The 19,941-nt window shown below is 42.7% G+C and overlaps 1 protein-coding gene across 1 annotated transcript in view; it reads left to right on the forward strand.

Annotated features, from left to right (window-relative positions):
- Nucleotides 1-6,612: 6,612 nt before the first annotated feature.
- Nucleotides 6,613-19,941, forward strand: part of LOC142214095 (phospholipid-transporting ATPase IK-like) — a 164,883-nt gene continuing 151,554 nt past the window's right edge. Inside the window, exon 1 of the mRNA XM_075282847.1 lies at nt 6,613-6,633. The gene's annotated coding sequence lies outside the window, so the exon portion shown is untranslated. The remainder of the gene's footprint in view (nt 6,634-19,941) is intronic.

Raw genomic sequence — 19,941 nt, forward strand, 5'->3', positions numbered from 1 at the left:
AAATATGCTCAACATATCTGTGGAACAGAATAGATGGGAAAAAAGATGGAAAAGTAGTGTATGGTAATGTTCTGCGGGGAAGACTTGGGTCCTAGAATTCATGTGGACATTACTTTGCCATGTAGCGACTACTAGGCATTGTTGCTGACCAAGTACACCCTTTCATAGCAATTTCCTAGTGGTATAATGCACTCTACCGAATTGCAAGCCTTTTTCAGAAATAGTTTGTGGAACATGACAAAGACTTAAAAGTATTGACATGACTTTCAAATTCCCCAAATCTCAGACCAAATCTCAGACCAACTGGATGTGCTGATCCATGGAGACCCCACTTAATAACATGTAAACAATCACTAAGTATAAAATGCCAAATGACATCTCTCATTAGATTATCACTATTAAGCAATGAATTTGGTGGTAATCTGTTTATAATAGTTCTTGCTCTCCAAGTGGTTAACCTTTTATTTTTTTCAGATACAAGTTGTAATATTGTAATGAAACTATTAATAATGCATTCAAAAACAAAATTTTTTTGTGTTTTGTTTTTACATTGCTCACAATACGGTATAAATGAGAAGCCAACTTTATTCTGCGGATCAGTACAATTACAGGGATGCCTTGTTTATAAAGTGTTTTTTTTACATTTTACTACTTATGCACAATATAGACATGTTTATAAAATAGATATATTGTTTTTGCACTTCCAACTTTTTAAATTTTTCATTTATTTGTTTTACTTGTTTAAGGGCATATTTCTTGTGAGACAAGCTATAGCTTTCATCCCTTCTCTTTTGGAGTACATTCAATATTTTTGATTACTTTTTCCAATTTTTGGCAGACAAAACAAACATAACAAAGAAACATATAACAAACAAGAGTAGCATGCGTGGCATATCTTGCTGGCACAGCAGACAGGACATGCAGGAGCGGAGCGTCCCTTCAGTGCTCGCTGGACACTCTCCCTTCTCTGGCTGCTCTCTGCCCACCTAATGAGAGGAGTGAGGAGAGCCCAGGAGGCGGAACTTATCCCTATACAGCTCAAGGACCCTGCTGAGCTCCTGCCGTCTGCATCCTGCACAGAAGTAGCAGAGGAAAGCTCCGAGCAAAGTGAAAGTAAAACACTCAGGTACATCCTGAGGTTACTGTTCCTTTGGAGGCATTTGGAGTTATTAAAGGGATTCTACCATTAAAAACTTTTTTCTGTCGTTGACATGTTGGAATAGCCTTAAGAAAGGCTATTTGTCTCCTACCTTTAGATGTCTTCTTCACCCTGCTGTTCGGTTAAAATTCCGTTTTCCGTCCGTACGCAAATGAGTTCTCTCGCAGCACTGGGGCAGAGCCCCAGTGCTCAAACAGCATCTTTGAATTTTTTATTTAAATCAGCATGCTGAACAAAAAAAGTTGCCTACCCCTGGTATACATTTTATTTTTTATTATTGCAATTTTCACTGTTTGGGTTAAATAGCATGTTAGCTTTTTAGAATGGGTGTCATGTCAATACTAGAGATGAGTGAATACTATTCGAAACAGCCGTTTCGAATAGCACACACCCATAGGAATGAATAGAAGCGGCCGACTTTGCCGGCGGCTGGCCGCTTAACCCCATGCGTGCCATTCATTCCTATGGGTGTATGCAATTCAAAACTACTCACTCATCTCTAGTCAATACCAAATATGTGCTGTTTTGTTTATTATTTCATTTTTAACATAAAGTTAAGGTGAAAAATGTGATATGTTTTGTGCTTTTATACTTTAAAATATTTTTTAATATATTATTTTTTTTATATATTTTTCTTTAGTCCCACTTGGGAACTTGAGCCTATGATCTGTTGATTGCCTTGGTACAATAGCAGTGCCTGTGCAATCACAAATATATTTAGAGCATGAACTGCCCCTTTCTCACTGTTTGACTAGCCTACATTGGAATTGGAAAGGGGCCCGGTGTCATGTCTTATGTGCCACTGGGCCTCTTTCCAATAGAAATCTGCCCAGTGGAGGAGAGTAAAAATAACACACAGAGTACATAAAGAAACCCCAGAGAACAATAACAACACCGAAACTAACGGGAGAGCCAAACCTTGCAAATATTTGTCGAGAGGTTCATATGTAGCAGCTTGAGGCTCTTGGGAGCATATTATTCTGTGTGGGGGTCACTGTGGCACATTATAATGAGGGGAGCCTATTATATACTGTGTTGGGCTGCTTGGGAGTATTATGCTGAGGGACAGTTTGGGGCATTATAATGTGTGTGGGCACTGTGGAGCATTAAACTGGGGGGCACTGTGGGGAACCTATTATACTGTGTGAGGGCATTGTGGAAAAGCTATTGTACTGTGTGGGACCACTGGGGAACATTATACTGTGTGGGTGCTCTGGAGAATACTATACTGTGGGCTATAAGGAGTATATTATATTGTGTGGGGCTGCTGGGGAGCATTTTATATTGTGTGGTGCCACTGTGGACCATTATACTGTGGGGGGGACTTTGGACAATTATATACCACATGGAGCATTATACTGTGGGGGCTGTGGAGTATGATACATACTTTATGGATTTCATAGAACAGGAAACTGTAAGATACATTGGGAAGGGGGGGGAGCCTACAAATTTTACGAGTATTGGGCCCAAAATTCCTGACGGCAGCCCTATGTGCTATGCCTTCATCACAGCCCCCTCACTAAAAACTTGAGCTTGTGTGGGGTGCTCCATACCTGTGTCATCCCCTATGCAAGAAACCAACCGTGGAACTACTGGGTCACAGTACTATAGGGAATGATGATACTGGGAAAATACTCAGTAATGCCATGTAGTCAACACAAGCATTTTAGCAGCAGTGCCAAGATACAGGAAAAGTTTAGAGGCAATTTTGCCAAGGTGTCAGGGAGGCAAATTAAGTAAATAGACAAGAGGATCCAGTGGGACACCCTGGAGAAAGAGCTCGTCTGTTAATACCTTAACTATTGTCTATAAAGTACGGATCAAGGGGCATCTCCAAAAGATGCGGTACAGTGTGCCCTCCTCATAGAGGTATCTCAGCAGTATGTGGGTTGAGAGCGCATAGCAGAATCGGGGTATGGTACCAAAGCATAAGTATGATCTGCCATTGTGCAGATGGAAACCTGTGGGGGCCCCAAACAAAGTGGTCATAAAGTGGGCTATCTGGCCTATAGTGAAGCCACTCAGTAGCTGGCAAATGCATATTGGAAGTAAAGTAGTCAAAGGGCCTGAGCTCCAAGGTTGACAGGTCAATCAGATCATCAACATGAAACAGACCTAGTCTGTTCCAGGGATGCACCAAATCAGGTCCCAGCACCCCCGGGAGGAGAGGATTAAAGAGGAAGGAAACCATAGAGGAGTGGTGGGGGCGAGTGGGAAGAGCTTATGGCAAGTAATCCAAAAGGCCCTAGTAAAGAAGATGGGTCCTAACAGAGTCGTGGGAGGCAGAGGGGATGAACAGGACCATAAGAAAGCATTTGGGAGGACAGGAGCTAGCCAAAACTTTTCTAGCTTCACCCATTTAGTGTAGGCTGACGTCCAGAAAAGAATACAATGTAGATAGGCCACCCAATGATAGTGGATCAGGTATGGAACCACTAGGCCCCCCTCTGCTTTACCAGCCATCATAACTGAGCAGGGGATGCAGTGCCTCTTTCTGTTCCAAATAAATTGGAAAATAACCTTTTGGAGAGAGTGCAGTACTGAGCGGGAGACTGCCACTGGAAGGGTAACAAAGAAGTAGAGAAGTTTAGGGAGGAGCATCATTTTAACAGCAGTGATTCACCCTATCAGATAGATATGTAAGGGATGTCATTTGTCTAGGAGGAATCGAAGGTCACAAAATAGCTGGAGGTAATTAACCGAATATAGGGTGGTATAGGATCACAACAGTTGCATTCCTAGATAGCAAAGGGAATGGTCTCTCCACTGGAAGTTGTAGTTATGACAGAGAAGTTAAAGGACAGAGTCCGGAATATTTAACGGGAGGGTCTCTATTTTCGAGGTGTTAATCTTATAACCAGAGAAGTAACCATAATCTCGCAATGTTAACACAAGGTTTGGGAGTGAGGTGTAGGGATTGGTGAGGGTCAGCAGGACATCATCAGCGAAGAGGTTAATTTTAAAGTCCCGATAACACACAGAAATCCCTGTAATATCAAGATGGCAAGATATTTTAGAAGCTAGGGGTTCAATGCAAAGGGAAAAAAAGAGGGGGTAAAGGACATCTCTGTTGGGTCCCATTACCAATGGGAAACGATGAAGAGGTTATGATGACACCCACCTAGTCCTTATGGAAGAAAGGGGAGCCAAACGTTCAACCTTGTAGCCAGAATTTTTGCAAAAAGTTAAAGGTCAGAATTGAGGAGAGCTATGGGTCAGTAAATAGAGCACTCCTGGAGATCTTTATTCAGTTTAGGAACTTGGGTATTGTGGGAGTGCAGCATCAACTTGGATATGGGAGCGCCATCAAGGAAGGATTTAAATTAAGTTCCACAGATGAGGCAGGAGTATAGACTGAAAGGTCTTGTAGTATAAGTAGGTGAAGCCATAAGGGCCCAGGGTTTTACCATTCAGGAGACTTTTTAGAGTGTCAGTAAGCTCATCGTCTGTGATCGGAGTGATGATAGAATCAAGGGCCAAAGGAACTAAAGAAGGGTGACTGCAAGAGTCAAGGTAATCCTGTAAGCCCTGGGAGGCAGAGGGAAGGTCTGGGTGGGCTTTTGATGGGATGTTGTATAGGCAGGTATAATAAAACTGCAATGCTGTAGCAATATTGTCAGGGTGATGTAGTAGGGATCCAGAGGGACCATGAATTACATGGTAAGTATAAGAGACTTGATGGTCCTGCAAGGTCTTGGCTAACAAGGCGTGGGCCTTATTGCCATGCTCATAGTAGCATTGGCCACTGTAGACTAAAAGACGCTGTGTAGCATGTCTGGCCAGGTTGCGTAGGTTGGCCTGGGCCGCAACCAATTGACAGAGGAGGGACAGAGAGGGGCGTAACGCTAAAATATCAGTGAAGAATTCTATCTTGATGTGCACAGTCACCTTCCTAGCTTTTCTGCCTTTTTTCAGTCAAGGAGAGAAGAGAAGGGAGGAGGAGAGGGGTGGAGAGGAAACAAACAAAAAGACAAGACACAATACAAAAATTCTAGGAACAAAGCAACAATAACAATGCATCAATGGACAGCAATAACTCTCCTGACCTGGGGTAAAAGTTGTGCGTCTAACCTGGTCCACCTGATTCTCCGCTATCAGTGTCTAGCAGGAGGCGCTAGGAGGAGCGTTAGCTGTTTTCCTACACAGGGACCTGCCTGAGGCTGACAGGGAATGCGATGAGCTCTGAGACATTACCAAAAGCGGTGATTCATGAGGAAAGCGGCAGGAGCGCTCAAACTGCTGAAGCTGTGACCAATGATGTCTGTGGCTGGAACGGAGAAGGCCCAGGAAGGAAGTAAGAGGCAAGGGGCGGCTGAGTGGAACTGTTCCCAGAGGCAGGAGTCCCTGTAGTGACACCTTTGGACAGTTTTTGCCCATTAGCTTAATCTACCTACTGTAGTAGATCGGTGAAAAAGCTGGCAGGGTAGGAACTCCTCAAGGATGCGACTGCTCACCAGCACTGTATAGGCCACACCTTCTACACTATGTTTTAAGCCAATTTAAAGCGTGGTTCATACCGAACTTGTTCATCCCGAAATGAACTGGGGACACAAGCCCTGAACTTGAACACAAAATAAATCTCCCATCGTCCATCTCTATTTACTACACAATGTAAGGTTTTAATGTCATGACTGATTAGCATATATACAGTATACAGTGAGAATTTATGTGAGAGTAATGGGAATGGTAAGTCATGAGTAGAGATGTCGAATCTCATTAGATTTGTTTTGCTGAATATTCATGTTATCCTCTTTCTTTCAAGCCAGAGCTGCCAGGCGGAGAGGCTGCATACGGACACCGCCGGTCACCTTTTAAAAACTCATTCAAATGAATGTGTTTTAAAGCTGACCATCAGCAAGCTGTCCCCTGTCCTGTTTCTCAGGGGTTTAGGATGGAAACCCCATGGCGGACAGCAGCAGTAGTGTGGAAGCCGCTTAAGTGATTTATTTTTTCTATGTTCATATTTTTGATGTTCATTTTAGTTCATCAATGTTTGTTACTTCTCTTCACATTTTGTCTTTTTGCAGAGTTTTTTCCACAATTTAAAAAAATGTTTAAATGTCCCTACAAATTATTTTGTTCTTGAGAATTACATAACTTTTTTTCAATCTTCTTATTGATGTATTATTGTAAAAATTCAACATCTTCCAACCCTAGAAAGTATTGTATTACTCCACAATTATTTACTGTCAGGGTTTAGATTTCCCGCTTTGTATGTTCTCTATAAGTAGCTTACAGCAATTATTCTAGGAAGAGTATTGTACAAAAAAAATAGCTGTGCGTGCAGAACTTGTAATACACTGGAACAGGTGCATGAGAAACATTACCTTGGGAAGCCTGGAAACTGATCTAAAGGGTGGAGCTTGTGTGACAAACCCTATGCACGGCATCATCCTTTGTTATGCTTTGGTTCATTCTTGCTGCAAGTTTACAGATAGTTGGCAGGCCACAGATTCTGCTGTTTATCATCATTGGTAAGCTGATATTTGTTGTAATTACTTTATAAATATTCAGATTCATGTACATCCTATCAGAGAACTATGACAAATACATGTTGATGTTAGAAGATCATTAACATGTTAACTGCTGAGTAAGGAATGTGCAGTAAGACCTTCTTGGTGGTGAATCTGTTGTGTAACATACTTTGCATCATCTTTTTTAAGGGCCCCTTCACACGGAGTATACGCTGGCTGATTGTGAACGTGTGGGAAGCACACGTATGCCGGCTCCCATAGAAAGCAATGGGATCTGTTTTAACGCCGCTGATTCGGAACAATCAGCCAGCGTATACTTCGTGTGAAGGAGACTTAATAGTGCTTTTTTTTTTATTAATATATATGCCTTAGATATATTTTCTCTATAAAATGTATCACTTGGTCAAAAATGAAAGCTGGAAACTGACCAGTAGTTAGAAACACAGGTAGTTGTTATGTGCACCAGTTTTGTAAGCATAAGGTTCAATATCGGTGGGTTCGGGGCAATACTCGTCTAATGTTTGTGGCAAACTCAACTCAATCACTTGACTGGGTTATCACATACAGTTTTTTAGCCTTTTGTATCCACAACTGTTTTTCAATAGATGATAAATTGTGTGTCTTTTTTTTTATTCTAATTGATCAGTTTTCAAAAAAATATATAGAACACAAACCATAACAGTGAAAGCCATAGTACCCCTCACGAAAACTATAAGAGGAAAAGGGCAATCAACTGAGGGGTAGAGGGAGAATGGTGGGGGATAATGGGGAATGAAATAGGAAGGAGCAACAAGGAATACAGCAGTACGCAATAACAATTACACCAAATACAGTAGGAATTAACCATAGGGATCTGCAGATGATCAGCAACAGGGTGCAGACCAAGACGTCTCAGGAAAGGGGAAGACATTTACACCAGGGGTTAAGATCAGCTCTCTGTTCAGTGATACTTGTCTGGGTATTGGAATGTTTTCCAGGAAGCCCAGTTTTGCGTGAAGTAGTCCAAGATCAGATCTGATTTTGGCAAACCATTCCTTAAAGGGGTATTCCCATCTACATAATTATTTTTTAATTTGTAGATGTTTAAAAGTTAAACATTTTTGCAAATATAAGCAATTAAAAATTCTGCAGAGTTTTAAAGATTTTCTCTAACTTTCTTAGTGGTGTCAGTCTGTTATCTTAATCGGTTGGATGGTTAATGGATATGACCACCAATGCAGAAACTTTCTAAGGTCAGAAAATCAGCCATGATTTCTTTATTGTAGCCAGGATATCTTCTTATACATGTAGTGTCCCTGCCTGATAACCCAGGTACAATAAGAAAATCATAGCTGGTTCCTGACAATACAAATAGACCATAGAAAGTTTCTGCATTAGTGGTCGTATCCATGGCAACCGATCAAGATAACAGACTGTGACTACTAAGAAAGTTAGAGAAAATCTTTAAAACTTTGCAGAATTTTTAATTACTTATATTTGCAAAAATGTTTAACTTTTAATTATCTACAAATATAGATATGATTACTTGATATTGAAAACTGACTCTTCCCGTGTCTGGGTTAACTATTTGAGTCTGTGGAGTCATTATTTGGATCTGGGGGTCAATATTTGACTCTTAAGGAAACTATTTGGCTTTAAGTGGGCATTATTTGAATCTATAGGAATATTATTGACGCTGGGTTCACACCTGCGTCTGGGGTCTCCGTTCTGTGGTTTCCGTCTTCTGCATGCCAGAAGACGGAAACCACAGACCGGGTCCGGCCGTGCGCGGCGGTGAGCGTTTTGCGCTCTCCGCCGCGAAACCGGATTTTTTTATCCGGACACAGAGTAGTGCATGTCCGACTCTGTGTCCGGATTATAAAACCCGGTTTCGCGGCGGAGAGCGCAAAACGCTCACTGCCGCGCACGGCCGGACAGCTTTCTCACCCATTCAAATGAATGGGTGAGAAAGTCTCCTGCAGGCTTCCGTCTCCTGCATCTGTTTTATGCAGGAAACGGAAACCTGCAATAAGGACCGACGACGCAGATGTGAACGAGCCCTGAGATGTATGAGGGCATTATTTGGATGTAATGGGGCACTATTTGGATCTGGGGATCTCTTTTTGGCTCTACAGCGGCCATAGGCACTTTTTGACCATGAGGGGCAAAATTTATCTATAGAAGAGCACCATACACCATATTTAAAAAATATAAACAATTAAAATTGCAAAGTTTTAAAGATTTAGTCTCAGTATTAACAATCTGTTGTTTTGATCATTTGTCAATGGATACGGCCATGAATGCAGGAAGTTCTATTCTGAACTCCAGCCATGATGTTCTTATTGTAGTCGGGTCATCTTCTCATACATGTAGTGTTCCTACCTGATAACCTGTCCACAATAAGTAAATCATGGCTAGGTTTCTAACAAGTCCCAGACCATAGAAGTCTCTGCATTCAGGGTCGTATATATTGGCAACCAATCAAGACAAAAGACTTCACCACTAAGATAGTTAGAGAAAATCTTTAAAGGGGCTCTATCAGCAAAATTATGCTAATAGAGCCCCACATATGCGTGAATAGCCTTTGAAAAGGCTATTCAGGTACCGTAAATGTTATATTAAATCCCGGTCCCGTTTTTAAATAAAAGCATTAAAACATATATGCAAATCTTACCTGAACGTGCACCATGGACGGGGATGCACGATGCAACGTCAGCTTGACTGCCTCTTCTGTCTTCTTGTAGTAAAGCCCTCTGGTTCAGTGTCTTCTTCCGGCTTCTTCTCTTCAAATCCTGCGCCTGCGTAGTAGCGCTTCCCTCCGGTGTGCTACTGCGCAGGCTCACTCGCCATTTTACTTAATGGCAGTTCGCGAGTGATCCTGCACAGTAGCGCTCCGGAGGGAAGCGCTACTACGCAGGTGCGGGATTTGAAGAGAAGAAGCTGGAAGAAGACACGGAACCAGAGGGCGTTACTACAAGAAGACAGAAGAGGCAGGCGTGCCCGAAGCTGACGTCACATCGTGCATCCCCGCCCGTGGTCTACGTTTAGGTAAGATTAGCATATATGTTTTAATGCTTTTATTTAAAAACGGGACCGGGGTTTAATATAACATTTACGTGCCTGAATAGCCTTTTTAAAGGCTATTCACGCATATGTGGGACTCTATCAGCATAATTTTGCTGATAGAGCCCCTTTAAAAGGCTGCAAAATTTATAATTTTTTTTTTTTTTTGCAAAAATGCTTAACTTTTGTCTAGAAATTGAAATATGGTTATGTTCATGGGAATACCCCTTTGAGTTATTTTCCAGGATTGGGTTCACTAGGTTGGGCATTTCTATAGTGCAGTGTGCATGAAACGGGTCATTATTATGTCCCGGGGCACAAAGATAGATACTTTTACTGTGAGAGCAATTAAAGTTTTGAGCACTATATTTGGCATTATATTGGGGACATTATTCATCTTGCACTATTTCTATATTTATAATACTATAATTTGTGGTTATGTAGCAATAATATTTACTACTATGTGTTCACAATATGTTTATAATATTTGTCTATGAATAATGTTTTTTCCCCTAGCAGTATGTTGTAATATTATAATATAGGATATCCATGAACACTTGACTGCAAATTCAGAGCAAATACATGCAAATACATACAAGCAAGCGGCTAAAACACAGGGAAACAAATCTAGGAGCACAGTCAGGAAAGCCACCTGCTGTCTTTGAATAATAATTCATCTGTAATCGCACACGTAGCCAGAAGTACATACAAGTACATAGAAGACTTTCAGATTTTCAAAATCAGTCCTTTCCACAGAGAAACAGTTTGCAGATGTGTATGCAGGCTGTGAGGGGAATCAACCCCAAATCTCTCTATTCACTATGTGAAGACAGAACACAACCTCCCCCTTCATAGCTTGGGCTTATCTAATGCATACCTCCAAGCTTTCAAAGGACAGAAAGAGAGAATGTGCAGTGCACCATGACAAATTTAGCTCCGTCCACTTCTATGTTAACTCCAACCATTCTCATCCATTTTTCATTGTGCCCCCACACAAAAATTGCTAGCAGGAAAAGAAAGCAAGTGGCTTCGGGCCTTTTTTTGCAGGCGGATTTTGATGTCCCGATCTGTGCCCTGGATAAAGAGCTTTCAGTCCCGATACCGTAGCTCTTTACAGTCAGAAGGGTGTTCCTGACAGTCAGTCAGGTACGTCCTTCTTCAAAACAGCACCTATCGCGCTGTACAGTGTGAGCGGGGAGGAATTATCAGGAGGAGAGGAGGCGTTCCTCCCCTCTCACACTGTATAGGACGATAGGCGCTGCTGTGGAGAAGGACGTACCTGACTGGATGTCAGGAATGTCCTTCTGACTGTAAAGAGCTGCGGTACCAGGACCGATAGCTCTTTACCCGGGGCACAGATCGGGAAAGCAGTATATAGAACTGCCTGTGCCCCAACCATAAAACCCCAACCAGCCCATAAAACCCCAACCAGCCTTGTAAAAGCATACCAACACTCAGCGGTGGCGGATTGCCATGCATTGTTGAACCCGAAAGCTGCCAAGTTGGATGAGCAAATACGAGTCATTGGAACATATGGTGTAGGATATCGTGAGGTCCGTAAGATATTGGATACGCATTTGGGGATATTACGAACAGACCCAGATGTGGGACATCTGGTGGGTGATCATCCATAAATTACGTATAGAAGAGGCACAAATTTGAGGGATCAAAAGGTACACAGTTTTTGAAACCATAATGAATTCAACATGACTGGGGAGGAGGATTCGTAAAGGACCTTCAAGTGTGGTACATGCAGAGCATGTCAATTTATAAACCAGTTACACAAACCATGAGCAAGGGAGGTCATATGAATTAAAAGCAGTAGCAAACTGCAAAACGAAGGGACTTGAATATTTGATGACATGTGCATGTGGTGTCCAATACATCGGAAAAACTGTGCGTGAGTTAAGAAGAAGGATCCTTGAACACGTGATGGATGTAAATAGGAGTGCAGAAGCACCAATAACACAACATGTCATCAACCACCATACAGGGGATCCTAGGGCCCTGAGCTTTCAAGTACTGGAGGTGGTTAAACCATCCCCCATGGGAGGAAATTTTGATAAACGTGTTTTACAAAGTGAAACACGGTGGATCTTCAGATTAGGAACTATGAGGCCAAGAGGTCTTAACGAACAGTTGTCATTCCATGCGTTTTTGTGATGTTGGAGGATGTCTGAGGTGAATTGATGTATGTCTTTATTTTGTCATCCCATCGAGTTATGGAGCACATTAACATCACAGTATCCATATCATTTGAGGACTGAATGGTCACTTTTTAACAAGACGTGTTTATTTAGTGTGTTGTTTTACCCCAAAATTTATGGAGGTATATACTATTACAACTAGATGGGATATAAAACTTATGACAGGGGGTGTATCATCCGGGTCCATGATGAATGAGTCCACCAATATCTATTACGAGCATCACATTATATGCAGATTTAGGCCTTATGTTGGTTAAGAAGAGGTTAACTCATAACGTGATGCCAGTAAATATTTAGAGTATGGTGGGGACTGATGTATAGCAATGAACCTTGTTATTTTAAGAGATGATTTTAAGACAACAACAATTCAATGATAAACCTTGTCTAGGTGCACTAGCAAGTGTATGAGGGATTCAGTCATACCTGGTATATATAGCACTTAATTTGATGTGGGATTTTTGTAGACAACAACTATGTGCTGACTTCTCTTTAGGGAAAAACTTTACATGGGGTTGTTGGTGAATCTGTTGAAGTTGTTCAATAAACGAGTTCTGGTTTACCCTGCAGCACATGCATTAACATCAAGGGCTCTTCTGAACACCATCACACCGGTTCAGCTAGGAGAGGTCCCCTCTCCCAACTAGAAGTGCCCCGGGGGAAAAAAGACTACTTACCACCTACACCAGGTAGAGCTGCAGGACCCCCCTTGGCTGTGTACAGCCCTGGTTTGGGATGAGAGAGAAGCGTCCGCGACCTAGCAGGTGGCACAGCCAGTGTCATCCTAATCCTCATTTCCTGGTCTCCTTTTCTGGGTTGTACGCTGCAGAGGATACAAACTCAGAGTTTTACAGTTCATATTAACATTTAAAACACTACAAAAATTACCCCTTTATTGGGGAAAGGTGCTTTCCTGTGGTCTTATAGACTTTTATGGCTGCTCTATTGCAAAAAAATAGTAGTCTTGCAGAAAGATTAGGCTTTCTTGATGATTTGAGATACTTGAGAAGTGATGAAGATTTGTTGTTTTTTATTTATTTATTTATTTATTTATTTTTTTAAACTACAACACAAAATGATCCCTTAAAGGTGTGAAATCAATATGTATTTTCTTTTTATTCAATTGTCAACACTGTGGCACCAGTAGTGTTCTGTTGTGGGATGTAATGGATAAGGGCGCAGGACATGCCTGGCTGAGCGGTGGTAGAAGTAGCAGGTTGCATCACCAGTAGTACAGTAAATCGAACATGATAATAAAGGGAGACAGTGACACCGCTATTCTGAGGCATCAGCCAGAGGTGTACATATACAGTACTGGGCCTGAGTGCTGCTGCTTTTACGCCTTTTGATACTTGCAGCTGTAGCAATGGCAGAGGAGGTGGAATGCTGGCTAGGAATTGGGAATTTCTCATCTCAAGTCTGGCAATAGCTATCACAGTGGAAACTACAACTCTCATTAGGATGCTGAATGCGTTACAAGTGGCTCTTCACCACACTACTCAGGGTAAGAAAGGACCACTCTCCAACTGTAAGTGCTCTGGGGAAAAAATTAACACCATCAGATATCTCGCAAACCCCTTTTATCAGTGTCTGGCCTAGAGGTAGGCTGGAGGAGTTGATCAGTTATTTGGCCTACCTGTGACATCACCACCACAACTATAACTACCATCTTCAATTCCCTCCATTGGGTTGCAACACTGTCTATTGGTTGAGAGGCTGTCAGCTGATGTTAGGTGGTGCAAAAACATCACAATCTGAGTCACACGCTTGTCTCTTTTGTATTCTGCTCAATGGCGGCGGCCATTTTAGATTATCTGAGACAAATCACATTTTTTTTATTGTTTCGATAAAAAACTAAAATTTATTTACAGTTTACTCCTTTCTAGCAAATGTTCTCTTTTTCTTGCTTAGAAGCCTTTTCAGTTTTCTTGTAACCTAAGGCTTATTATTAGGGTGGCACTTAACCATGTCGGTAGGCACAATGTTGTCTGTACTACTTCAGTGGCCAGATCAACATCACCTCAAAACTGGCCTAGAAGCATGTCCCACAAACTAGTCTCCAAACAGAATTGGTGGTTACATAATGTGAACTTCTGTCATTTTCCTTCCAGTACTTCCCATGAGGCTCACAAGTGTGCAGTGTCATCTAATTGTCCGACTTTGTGTCCGGTTAAAAAAACTGGTTTCGCCGCAGACTCATTCCCTTCATCTGGGGAGGATGGAGGGGAGGGGGCATCCCATGTCCCAAAACTATACAGGGGATCCCAGTGAGGCTTTTGCTGCAACTCATCCCTTAGCTATGCAAAGCCAGGTGTTTCAGGCCACTGTACATGACAACCCCAGCTTAGCAGAGCTACAGGACTGTGCTGACACAAAACCCAAATAGGAAAGCTGCTTCTTTAATTCGTGAAAACTGGATAGGGAGGCAAATGCTTGCCCTGTGGGTGATTGGCCAGAAGAGGGAAAAGTGATACTCTGTTGAACCTAGTGTCCATTGTGAAAGAGGTCGAGTCTTTTAAACAATGCAACAATGTAGAGATATTTGTAATTATTGGATAATGTGATGATTTTGGGGTAGGCTCCCCATGTAGTAACTATACCCTAAAATGTATTATTTCTAGAAACTCATACATGTGTATGGGTTGATGAAGACTTCCCATGAGACAACCTGCCAGGATTTTCCAGTTGCACAGCAATCTGATACTAGTGTGGGAAACCCAGAATGTGTAGCAGAGGAATCCCAGGACAAGTCTGATGATGGAGTGAATATTGGTTGAATAAGTACCCTGAACCAGAGGAACAAGGTACAGGTAAAATTCCAGTTTACAGGGGACTTGGGAAGGGTGACATTAACTCTCAAGTTGACATGTAAGCCATGGGGCAGGAGGATGGATTGCTTAGATATGATCCATATGACCACTGGGATCACATGTGACATCTAAGGTAAGATAGTTAGACCTGGTAGAGTTGTTGGGACCCTGCTTTCTTGGCAGCAGAACATTGTGCCCTCTCATCACAGGAAATCAACTGATAATGCTATAGGAGATCAGGAAAACTGGAAAGGAGGTGGACTGTTGTATTGGACCCAATATGGAAATGTGCCTGTTTAATGATCTGTTAGTGAGTTCCAACATGACACATCATAAAAAGGGAAGGTGTGATGCATCGTATATACGTTATATTATATAATTCTGTTTTAAACTTTTTTGTTCATTGTCATCGTGGGGTTTTGCTTTAATAGTTTTCCTATGCCATTTGTATTATTATTATTATTATTTATTTATATAGCACCATTAATTCCATGGTGCTTTACATTTGGGGGTTACATACAATACACAGAATATACAGGAAGATATAATACTAACAATGACCGACTGGCACAGTGGGGTAGAGGGCCCTGCCCGCGAGGGCTTACAATCTATGAGGGAAGGGGGTAGAGACAGAAGGAGAGGGGGAGACTGTACAGATGGCAGTGCAGTGATAGTGTTATTGGAGGTTGTAGGCCTTCCTGAATAGGTGAGTCTTCAGGGCCTTCTTGAAGCCTGTGATTGTGGGGGTCAGTCTTATGTGTCGTGGTAAGGAGTTCCAAAGTATAGGGGATGCATGAGAGAGATCTTGGAGACGGTTGTGTGAGGAGTGGATGAGAGCAGAGCGGAGTAAGAGGTCGTTGGAGGATCTGAGGTTACGTGTGGGCAGGTAGCGGGAGATTAGTTCAGAGATATATGGAGGGGACAGGTTGTGGATGGCTTTGTATGTTGGCGTTAGTAGCTTGAACTCAATTCGCTGGGCTATAGGTAGCCAGTGGAGGGACTGGCAGAGGGGAGCAGCCGATGAAGATCGGGCGGTGAGGTGGATTAAGCGAACAGTGCAGTTTAAGGTGGACTGGAGGGGGCGAGGGTGTTAGCTGGGAGTTCATGGAGAAGGGTGTTGCAGTAGTCTAGGCGGGAGATTATGAGGGCCTGGACGAGCATCTTGGTAGTTTCCTGGGTGAGGAAGAGGTGAATGTTCTTGAGCTGGAGGTGGCAGGAGGTGTTGAGGGTTTGAAAATGTGGCTTGAAGGATAGGTCAGAGTCCAGGGTTACCCCAAGGCATCGGGCCTGTGGGACAGGGGTAATTGTGGTTCCATTAACTTTGATAGATGGGTCAGGTGGAGGGGCCGTACAGGATGGGCTGAAGATGATAAACTCTGTTTTCTCCATGTTGAGTTTCAGAAAGCGGGAGGAGAGGAAGGAGGCTACGGCCGCTAAACAATCTGGAACTCTGGCCAGCAGGGAGGTAATGTCTGGTCCAGAGATGTAGATTTGGGTGTCATAGGCATAGCAGTGGTACTGAAAGCCATGAGATTCTATGAGTTGGCCCAGGTCAAGGGTGTAGATGGAGAACAGGAGGGGTCCTAGGACGGAGCCTTGGGGGACACCTACAGAGAGAGGGCGAGGTGAGGAGGTGGTGTGCGAGTGGGAGACACTGAATGTGCGGTCGGTGAGGTATGAGGAGATCCAGGAATGGGCCAGGTCTGAGATACCAAGGGATGAGAGAATTTCTAAACAGGAGGGAGTGGTCAACTGTGTCAAAGGCAGAGGAGAGGTCGAGGAGGAGGAGGACAGAGTAATGTCGCTTGGCTTTGGCGGTTAGAAGGTCATTGGTGACTTTTGTTAGGGCAGTTTCAGTGGAGTGCTGGGATCTGAAGCCTGACTGAAGTTTGTCAAAGAGCAGGTTGGACGAGAGATAGGAGGAGAGTTCGGAGTGGACATGTTGCTCAAGAAGTTTTGAGGCGTATGGGAGCAGTGAGATGGGACGATAGTTTGCAGGAGAGGACGGGTCAAGGGACGGTTTCTTAAGTATAGGAGTGACAGTGGCATGTTTGAAGGCTGAGGGGAAGGATCCATTGGTTAGGGATAGATTGAAGAAATGGGTTAGGGCTGGAGTAATGACTTCAGTGAATTTGGGGATGAGATGTGACTGGATCGGGTCGAGCACACAGGAGGTGAGGTGGGATTTGGAGATTAGGGAGGAGAGTTTTTCATCAGTGATGGAGGAGAAACAGGTCAGGGATGGGGAGCAGCGAGTAGTTGGGTAGAGGGGTTGTCGGGGGAGTAGGGTGAGACTGTCTCTGATGGTGTCAATTTTAGTTTTAAAGTAAGAGGCAAAGTCTTCAGCTGAGATAAGTGATGTCAGAGGAGGGGCGGGAGGACGGAGGAGGGAGTTGAAGGTGGAGAATAGCTGTTTGTATGGTAATTGCAATCCACAACCAATGACAGAGGATACAAGTGATCAACTATGTGAATTAAGTACAGACAGACACTAATTAAAAATCCTTTTATGTTCTTGTTCAGCTCCATTTTCAATCTAGAAGCCAAAAGTGATTCTCGTGGCTCACAAATGAAAATCATGACATGACAGAAGTAGTTTGGGGCCAGAAGTCCACAAATGTGATAAGGTACTTAAAGGCTTTGTCAGATTCGTTGGGGATATTAAAGTTAATATCAAAGAGATTGTCTTTGGCTCTAAATGTCTCCATAATCCCAAAGACATATTATTGGAAGATTGGAAAAAGAGATTAGAAGGGGTGAGACTGTGCAATATGGCCTCATGTCATGATGGCCTCATGGTGTTTAAAGCGTTTCACCAAATCCTAGAATTGCTAGAAGTATATTGTGACATGTCTTCAGAATTCGCATTACTGTAGATGTTCTCAATACTCCAAAGAGATGCTGTCACAATATGCAAATGAACTACAGGAATTGATGGCCTTGCTGCAGCAAAAAGAAGAACAGGAGAACATCTTTCACAAATGTAGAGTTTGTGAAACAGGAGCAGTTTGTCACTATAAAACTATGTCATAATGGGAAAAAGGGAATGGAAAAGTTATACTCAGCCCTCCTGCAGTTGCCTTCCAATGCTTCCTTTTAGTCCGATATACACTGTGTGTCTGCGAGCTTGCCCGGATGAATAGCTCCCTCAGCATGGAGTGGAATCACAGGAATAGATACGGAAAAGTCATCCAGCAACGAAACGAAGATATGAAATCAGATTCTTCTTTATTTCATGTTCGCAGTTAAAAAGTAACAAATATTTAGCACGCAGTCTACAGGAAAAAAGCTTGCGTCAGACTGACGCGTTTCGGATATTTCTACTGTGCCTGAATCAGGCGAACTGCCATAAACATCTCAAAAAATTGTGAAAAAATGTTGTACTTTATTAAATTTAACATATTAAAAATACACAATAATAAATGTACAGGGGATAGTACAAACCATATAATACATGGAGGTTAAGTTGTAATACTGCATCAAAGGCTGTAGGTATAACTCTTGTTACATATATATATATCAGATGTCATGGTATATCTTGTGCGTCTGAACAGCACTTCATTAGTTTAAACGTGGTTTACATAGAGTATATACACATAAATAGAATTAAGGTCGTGCACGGTTACATTTACCTATAAGTAGACCTCCATGTACATGAACATCGCTAATATGTGAATGATTTTGGAGCATGCGCAGATTCATTCATGATGATGGGAGTGTCATTTTTACTAAGGGCAAGAACGTTGCATGTAAATGGATTTGGAGCACGCGCAGATGTATATGTGATGATCGGAGTTCCATCTTTATTAAGGGCAAGAACCCACACAGCCGACCAATGAATATCAAGGAACTTGAATATATGAACATGCTTGGAATAATAGCATGTACACTTCTGGCTAATGAATTTCTCGCACTGCTAGGATGTGAATAATTTTGTCTGACGCGAGCTTTTTTCCTGTAAACTGCGTGCTAAATATTTGTTACTTTTTAACTGCGAACATGAAATAAAGAAGAATCTGATTTCATATCTTCGTTTCGTTGCTGGATGACTTTTCCGTATCTATTCCTGTCACTATAAAGGACCCTCAGAGAAAGCCATGCTAGAGCTGCTACTCTTGGTACATAAGATCCTGCTAAAGATGAAGAAGAAGGGACTGCGTTCACACTGTGCTTGGTGATGATGGAACCCACTTATTCAACTGGTGAAATATTGTTGAAGTCTGTGGAAGGGATTCAAATGTCCAGGGAGGAGCAGAGTTGCATGGCGTGAGTACACTCCAATTCCTTTTATTAACACAGCTGACTTGGGACTGATACAAGCACTGGAGCACAAGATCCAACTGGAGATGCTCGATCTATATGACAATGATACCTACAGATTCCTCCAACTTTGCATCAAGAGGTAAAGACAATGCTAAGGCAGATGCAGGAGAGCCAAGCTCAACCCAATAATTGCCTGTGGGCATCATTCATCATGTTAGTAAAATATATGGATAGAACTTTCGTGGATTTTTGTGTGAATTACCGATACTTTATGGTCCAGACCATTTAGTATGCATACCTGCTGTCCGATATAGAGGGTTTCCTGCCTGCATTCGACTAGGCCCAATACTTCTCCACTTTTGAGACAAGGCAGCCTTTATAACTTCCATTGAGCTATATGAATTCTGATGGATGCACTTTGGACTATACAATGCACTAGAAACCTTCTAGAGACAAAGAAAGGGCTCGTTCACATCTGCGGCACTCCGTACTTAGGTTTCCGTTTCCTGCCTAAAAACCTGCAGGAGTCTCTCTCACCCATTCATTTGAATGGGTGAGAGAGATGTCCGGCCGTGCGCGGCGGTGAGCGTTTTAGGCTCTCCGCCACGAAACCGGGTTTTATAATCCGGACACAGAGTCGGACATGCAGTACTCTGTGTCCGGATAAAAAAATCCTGTTTCGCGGCGGAGAGCATAGAACGCTCACCGCCGCGCACGGCCGGACCCGGTCTATGGTTTCCGTCTTCTGGCATGCAGAAGACGGAAACCATAGAACGGAGACCCCAAACGCAGGTGTGAACCCAGCTTCAGCTGTATTTTTGGGAGAGATGAACCAAGAGTGTTTCTGATAGCAGAATTGTATCATTTTAAAGTGATATGAACCTAATTAGTCTGTGGGGGAGGCAGTGGGCAGTCCATAACTAGGAATCTTTCCTGAGAATGTTATGCTATGGGCAGAACTTTGGTTTGAAGCATGTCAGCATCTAAGT

The sequence above is a fragment of the Leptodactylus fuscus genome, chromosome 1 (genome assembly GCF_031893055.1).
Source record: "Leptodactylus fuscus isolate aLepFus1 chromosome 1, aLepFus1.hap2, whole genome shotgun sequence".
NCBI lineage: Eukaryota > Metazoa > Chordata > Amphibia > Anura > Leptodactylidae > Leptodactylus > Leptodactylus fuscus.